This window comes from Bubalus kerabau, chromosome 4, assembly GCF_029407905.1.
Source record: "Bubalus kerabau isolate K-KA32 ecotype Philippines breed swamp buffalo chromosome 4, PCC_UOA_SB_1v2, whole genome shotgun sequence".
Classification (NCBI taxonomy): domain Eukaryota; kingdom Metazoa; phylum Chordata; class Mammalia; order Artiodactyla; family Bovidae; genus Bubalus; species Bubalus kerabau.
The window spans coordinates 34,864,042-34,872,185 of NC_073627.1; the positions used below are offsets into that span (position 1 = coordinate 34,864,042).

At 40.1% G+C, this 8,144-nt stretch overlaps 1 long non-coding RNA gene across 7 annotated transcripts in view; it reads right to left on the minus strand.

Annotated features, from left to right (window-relative positions):
- The window catches only part of LOC129649278 (uncharacterized), a 39,189-nt gene extending 32,225 nt beyond the window's left edge, over window positions 1–6,964 (minus strand). For all 7 annotated transcript variants that reach the window (XR_008713062.1, XR_008713061.1, XR_008713060.1 and 4 more), the window contains exon 1: window positions 6,403–6,964. This is a non-coding gene — a long non-coding RNA (uncharacterized LOC129649278). The remainder of the gene's footprint in view (window positions 1–6,402) is intronic.
- Between the last annotated feature and the right edge of the window lie 1,180 nt (window positions 6,965–8,144).

The following is an 8,144-nucleotide window of genomic DNA, read 5'->3' on the forward strand; positions in this document are numbered from 1 at the left end:
GCAGCTTGGCAGGTTCCAGGGACAGGAAAGCAGCCAGCAGAGCTAGAGGAGAATCAGCAAGACAGGTACAGCATAAGAGAGGAAACCTGGGAGCCCAGAGAGAATGCAGGGCCTGAGGGCCCCCTGAGGACGTGTGTCTTTACTCAGAGTGAGAAGGGAAATTTTGGGAGGGTTTTGAGCAGAGGAGTGATATTAACATACCTTTGAAAGAATCACTCTGACTGCTGTGTTGAGAGTAGACTGAAGGGGGCAGAGGTAGAAACTGGGGAGACTAGTTAGGAGCCTACTGCAAAATAAAATATTAAAAAATGACAGTGGCTGAGACTAGAAAGATAGCACCAGGAGATGTTGTGAAGCACATGATTCTAGATGTACTGTGTAGTGTACATTGGATTTTCTGACAGATCGGATAGATGAATGGGTCAGAGAGAATGAGACAGAACTTCTGAATAAAGGAAGAATATTCATTACTTTGCCAACAAAGGTCCATCTAGTCAAAGCTATGGTTTTTCCAGTAGTCATGTAAGGATGTGAGAGTCAGACTATATAAAGAAAGCTGAGCGCCGAAGAATTGATGCTTTTTAACTGTGGTGTTGGAGAAGACTCTTGAGAGTCCCTTGGACTGCAAGGAGATCCAACCAGTCAATCCTAAAGGAAATCAGTCCTGAATATTCATTGGAAATAAAGCAGAAACTCCAATATTTTGGCCACCTGATGTGAAGAACTGACTCGTTGGAAAAGACCCTGATGCTGGGAAAGACTGAAGGCAGGAGGAGAAGGGGATGACAGAGGATGAGATGGTTGGGTGGCATCACCAACTCGGTGGACATGAGTTTGAGTAAGCTCCAGGAGTTGGTGATGGACAGGAAGGCCTGGCGTGCTGCAAAGATGGGGTTGCAAAGATTCAGACATGACTGAGTGACTGAACTGAAGACAAGAAAGATTTAGTCCAGGATAAACATGAGGTGTTTGGTCTCTAGAAAACAAGGAGGAAATAAAACAAAAATGCAATCTAGACAAAAATTGTACCTATGCATGCCTGTCCTTCTCCATCTTCTACCATCCACTCTCCCCTGCCTCCCAACCCTATCAGCCCACACCTTTACAGTACAAAATGAACAGGCCACAATTTCATAAATGTCTAAAATTAATACAACAATTTAAAACCAGAAAAATTTTTAAATACTCTCCTAAATAAAACTTTGGATCAAAGAAGGAACCAAAAGTAGAATCATAAAAACTTTGAAAAGTAAACATAAGAGTAAATCTTTGTGACCTTGGTTTACACAAAGATTTCTTAGATGCCAACACAAAAACACAGCCATGAAAGAAAAAAAAATGATATTCTGGATTTCATCAAATTTTCTGCACCTTGAAAATCTCTATTAAGGAGAATGAAAAGAAAGCCACCAACTGAGAAAAAGTATCTGAAAATCATATTCCTGATAAAGGACTTGTGTCCAGAATATATAAAGAAATCTATCTTCACTAAAAAGAAATCACCCAATTTTTAAAGAACCAATATAAGACAAACATTTCACCAAAGAAAATATACAGAGAGCAAACGGGCATATGAAAAATGCCCAACATCATCAGTCATCAGGAGAATAATAATTAAAACATAATGAGATATCACGGACACACCTATTACAATGGCTGAAAATCCAAGTGTTAACCGAGAGGGGGAGGAACTGGACTTCTCACACCTGCTAGTGATCATGTAAAACAGCACAATCACTTTGGAAAACAGTTTGCCAGTCTCTTAAGAAGTTAAGAAATTATCCATTTGTTCCCATCATTCCACTTTGATGTATTTACTCAAGAGAAATGAAAACCTATGTCCACACAAAAACATGAACACAAATATTCACAGCATATTTATCTGTAACAGCCCCAAACTGAAAACAATCCAAATGAGCATCAACAGGTGAACGGGCAAACAGATCATGGTAAATTCATATAATGTAATACTTGTTGTTTAGTAGCTAAGTTATGTCTGACTCTGTGACCCCATGGACTGTAGCACACTAGGCTCTTCTCTCCATGGGATTTCCTAGGCAAGAATACCGAAGTGGGTTGCCACTTCCTTCCTGTTCTAAAGAACAGGTGGGGTTCTTTACCACTGAGCTACCAGGGAAGATTAAAATAAACTATTAACAAACACACACACCCCACACACAAATGGATAGATTTCAAAATAATTTTGCTGAGTGAAAGTAGTCAGACCACAAAGTGTAGACTCCATTACTCCATTCATACAAAATTCTAGAAGCTAAAAATGAAACTATAGTGGTTGAAAGCTGACCAATACAGAGATAGGGATAGGGAGGTGGGATTTATGGGAGGTACAGAAGGGCAGTAGGACATATTGCAAAGGCCCAGGAGAAAACTTTGGAGGATAAGGCACACGTCCATCATCTTGATTCAGATGATGGTGTCACAGTGTACACATATGTCAAGACTCTTTATTATTTTTTTTCTCAATGAAAATAGAAAAGTATTTTATTTTTTTTATTTTTATTTATTTATTTTTTAAATTTTATTTTATTTAACTTTACAATATTGTATTGGTTTTGCCGTATATCAAAATGAATCTGCCACAGGTATACATGTGTTCCCCATCCTGAACCCTCCTCCCTCCTCCCTCCCCATACCATCCCTCTGGGTCGTCCCAATGCACCAGCCCCAAGCATCCAGTATCGTGGATCGAACCTGGACTGGTGACTCGTTTCATATATGATATTATACATGTTTCAATGCCATTCTCCCAAATCATCCCACCCTCTCCCTCTCCCATAGAGTCCAAAAGACTGTTCTATACATCAGTGTCTCTTTTGCTGTCTCCTATACAGGGTTATTGTTACCATCTTTCTAAATTCCATATATATGCATTAGTATACTGTATTGGTGTTTTTCTTTCTGGCTTACTTCACTCTGTATCAATTATATACCCATAAGGTGTTTAAAATTTTTCACTGTGGGGGAATTCCCTAGCAATCCAGTGCTTAGAACTCCACTCTCTCACTGCCGAGGGCTCCGGTTTAATCCCTAGTCAGGGAACTAAACTCCCATAACATGTGGGGTAGGGGTGGAGGGGAGCAAAAGAAGGAAATTTCATTGGGGAAATACCGCAACAACAGTGCTTTGCAAAAATAATAATTAGGACACTGTATGTCTAAAGCCAGAGTTAAAATTTTGGATAGGAATCGCATGTATTTACCAGTTTGGGGAAAACTGACTTATTTACTATGTTGATTCTGCCAATTCATGAATAAGTTATGTTTTTCCATTTATCTATTTGATTTCTTTCTTTCTTGGTTTATAGTTTCCAGTACACAAGTCCTGTACATGTTTTGTTAGATTTACATCTAAATGTTTCTTTTACTTTTTGTTTTTAAGCAATTGTAAATGGTATTGTACTTCCAATTTGAGGGCTCACATGCTTATTGCTAGCTTAAAGAAATAAAACTGACATTTGTGTGTGTATCTTATATCTGGAAACCCTACTGAACTCACTTCATAGTTCTGAGTTTGGGGGGAAGGGAGTTCCTTGGGATTTTCTACATAGACAGTCACGTGCCTCAGAAATCACTTAAAGTGAATCTAAATTAAAACTAAGTCCAAAATTACACAGTGAGGAAAAAGTCTGATTGGGGTTTTATCTTAAAATCAAGACAAGACTTCACTGGTGGCCCAAAAGATAAGAATCTGCCTGCCAATGCAGGGGACTTGGGTTCCGTCTATGGTCTGGGAAGATTACACATGCCTAGGAGCAACTAAGCCTATACGCCACAACTACTGAAGCCCACGAGCCTAGAGCCTCTGCAACAAGAGAAGCCATCGTGGTGAGAAGGCCAAGCAAAGCAATGGGGACCCAGTGAAACCAAAAATAAATAGTGAAAATCAAGTCAAAAATATTGAAATAAATTTATTTGCTCTTGTACGTCACAGGATTTACAGTGTAACTGCATCTCTGCTAACTCTTAGAACAAAGAATGAATCAGTGTTGGAGTTGGGAGGAAAAGGGACCTAGTTCCCACAATCTTGTATGATAGGGCACCCTTTATGTTTGATTTTTGCAGTACATCATAAAGAACATCTTTTGCAGCAGCAGCAACAACAAGAAAAGTGTGATGCCTTCATTGCCTTCCTAATCCTTTGATCCTAAACTTACTCTCTCCTGAAACACTTATTGGATCATCATCTTTGTCCATTTTCAGATCTTTAATCATTAACTAGTTCAATGCTGCTGCAACACACTGGAATTGTTTTGCAAAATTCAAGCAGATTTCTAATCCCACTTTCATCAACTTCAGGAAATTCTGCAAGTTTTGCAGTATTTGTCATTTTATTTTGCAATCATGCTTCACTGACTGTTGTATGTTTCCAACACCTGATGATCAGCATGATCACATACCACAATAAGGAATAAGAAATCTGACTCTATATTAAATGTTTCTTTTACTTTAACATTTTGTATTCTATAGCTTTTGCTACAAGATAAGAATGTTTCCTGTAGCTTGAATATAGCCCACTCTCAAGGCTCTGACCTTTAAGGGTATAACCTTTTTCCATTTGTATAGAGATAAAAAGTTGCAAAACAGAGAATAACATTTATCTTTTGGAGGTTCACAGGAACATCATGACCTGACCTACATAGACAGCTGCAAGAACAAAGGAGTCCAACACCAAGACGTTTGCACCAACCAACCACACTCCCTTCCCTTTTAGCATAAAAGAAGCCTGAATTCTAACTCAGGTAAGATTGTTCTTGGCGGTACTAGTCCACCACCTTCTCAGTTTGCTAACTTTCTGAATCAAGTCACTATTCAGTGCCCCAACAACTGTCTCTCAATTTATGGGCCTGTCATGTGGCAAGTAATATGACCTTGGACTTGGGACAATCATTAGTGAATACGTTTGGGTTTTTTATGCAATATCATTACAGTGGAGACAGTAATGACAGGCACTGCACTATAGCAAACCTGAAAACATCCATAGCCTTTGCTCGGGAAGTCTATTATATGAATTTCATAAAGATATACATAAACACATGTGCACAAGTTTACTAGAATACTATGACGTAGAACAAGAGTTAATATCATGATAAGCATTTCCATAATCTAATAAGCTGTAAAGGCATAACACAAAACCATGCTTACAGGCTGATATCCCAACTGTGTATTTGTTTAAAAACATGTTTTTTTAATTAAAAAATGTTTATGTGTTTACAAACATAGGGGGAAAACGTATAAAAGGACTTACACCCAATTTAGGTAGAGATTACCTCTATGTTAAAATCTAGGAGTGATTTAAATTTTTCTTTCAGTATGTTTGATTATATTTTCCCTTCTTTCTACAATGTGTACCTTAGTTTTGAAATTGTTTTAAAAGTTCTTTAAAAAAATACAATAAATAAAAGGAACTTGCTTCTTAAGATGTCTTCATATCCACTTCTCATCAAAGACATGGGTATAACTGACAAGAGAAAGGTGAAGAGGACTGGGTCATTTGATGGATGAGACCATTACCACAACTGCTAAAAGCTGCTGCCTTTCATCCACACTCTCGCTAGGGATTAACATTCCAGGGCTAACACAGCAGCTGTCAGTGAGCAAACTTAAATTCTACCTCCTGGCTGTGACAGAGGTTTGGGTGCATGTTACACACACCAGTGTCCCCAGGCACCTTCACTGCGGACTTAAGTGGGTCACATTTTCCTAAGTAGGAAGCAGAAGAATCAGCTGTGGGCAGATGGAAAGAACCTAACTTAATGGTGGAATTTACCAGCCTGATTCCTCCCTCCTGGCTCCAAGCCCCACCAAGATGCTGCTTCCGGAGCCCACAGAGAGAAAAAGAAAACCTCTTCGCTGATGAAGAAGAAAAATATCCCCCTTGGGGAACACACCCCAAACATGACTTTTCTTAAATTACAGTAGCCTGTCCTTCACAAGAGGTCAGGCTACTTTCTCAGCTCCTCACAAAATCTATAGCTTACAGCTCTCACTTAGGGAAACTGAGGCACAACACAGTGGGAGCCCTCAAATTATAAAAAATATCATTAAAAGCATGGATGGGAAACGTGGTACCTTCTGAGAAACAGACTCAAAATTTTTTTTCTAGCATATTCAGAAAAGTAATTCAATTGATACCCACAATATTTAATACCCCAAAATGGATTTAGCTTATCCTAGGTATATGGATAATCAATGTAATAACATGCCTATAAATGCACTGAAAAGCTTCAAATGGAATTTGACGACTTGAAAATTTTCAAGAATTTCCTTGAGGCCCAGTCACCAAGATCCGGCCCTCCTCTTTCCACACACAGTTACTCTCTGGAATCTCAGAGAGAATGATGAAGGCCTTCCTCTCTCACATACTCGCAAACACAACACTCACCAGCTGAGCTCCACCACAGGTTCCAGGCTGGTTCCAACAATGGCGGCATTGCTTCGGCCTTTCCAGAAGACGTCATGGAATGCGAAGTCAAGTGGGCCTGAGGAAGCATCACTACAAACAAAACTAGAGGTGATGGAATTCCCGTTGAGCTATTTCAAATCCTAAAAGATGGTTGGATGGCATCACCAACTCAATGGACAGGAGTTTCAGTAAACTCCAGGAGTTAGTGATGGACAGAGAGGCCTGGCATGCTGCAGTCCATGGGGTCCCAAAGAGTCAGACATGAATGAGTGACTGAACTGAACTTTGGCCTTTCCTTCCTCCCAGGATGCCCTGGGCGCACTCCTCACAAAATGCCCTTGCGTGCACTGGAAATGAATTCCTCACTTCTGTGGGAAATTGAAACCTGATTTCTTCCCAGTCGTTATTGGGGGCTTCTCTCCAAGTCCAGGGCTACTGATTTTTTCATGTGTTTTCAATGTTGTGTTCCACTACCCCTAACTAGCTCTTAAGCTTTCTGAGAGAACCAACTGCTAATCCCTGATGCCTGGAGCAGTGTCTTTATAAGCCATTTGTTAAATGAAGAGCAGGTGTTAAATTGTTGTTTGAAAGAATGAAGCAAAGCCGAGTAGGAAAAGAGCAGATTAGAAAGAATGAAGAGACAGAGCCAAAGCAAAAACAACACCCAGTTGTGGATGAGACTGGTGATGGCAGCAAGGTCCAAGGCTGTAAAGAGCAATATTGCATAGGAACCTGGAATGTTAGGTCCATGAATCAAAGCAAATGGAGTGAACATCGACATTTTAGGAATCAGCAAACTAAAATGGACTAGAATTTAACTCAGATGACCATTATATCTACTACTGTGGGCAAGAATCCCTTAGAAGAAATGGAGCACCCCTCACACTCAACAAAAGAGTCTGAAATGCATTGCTGCTAAGTCGCTTCAGTCATGTCTGACTCTGTGCAACCCCATAAACAGCAGCCCATCAGGCTTCACTGTCCCTGGGATTCTCCAGGCAAGAACACTGGAGTGGGTTGCCATTTCCTTCTCCAATGCATGAAAGAGAAAAGTGAAAGTGAAGTCGCTCAGTCGTGTCTGACTCTTAGCGACCCCATGGACTGCAGCCTACCAGGCTCCTCCATCCATGGGATTTTCCAGGCAAGAGTACTGGAGTAGGGTGCCTTTGCCTAGTACTTGGATGCAATCTCAAAAACGACAGAATTATCTCTGTTAGTTTCCAAGGCAAACCATTCAATATCACGGTAATCCAAGTCTATGCCCCAACCAGTAATGCTGAAGAAGCTGAAGTTGAACAGTTCTGTGAAAACCTACAAGACTTTCTAGAACTAACACTCCAAAAAGATGTCCTTTTCATTATAGGGGACTGGAATGCAAAAGTAGGAAGTCAAGAAACACCTGGAGTAACAGGCAAATTTGGCCTTGGACTATAGAATGAATCAGGGCAAAGGCTAATAGAGTTCTGTCAAGAGAACGCACTGGTCATAGCAAATACCCTCTTCCAACAACATAAGAGAAGACTCTACACATGGACATCACCAGACAGTCAACACTGAAATCAGATTGATTATATTCTTTGCAGCCAAAGATGGAGAAGCTCTATAGAGTCAGCAAAAACAAAACTGGAAGTTGACTGTGGCTCAGATCATGAACTCCTTATTGCCAAATTCAGACCTAAATTGAAGAAAGTAGGGGAAACGACTAGACCATTCAGGTATGA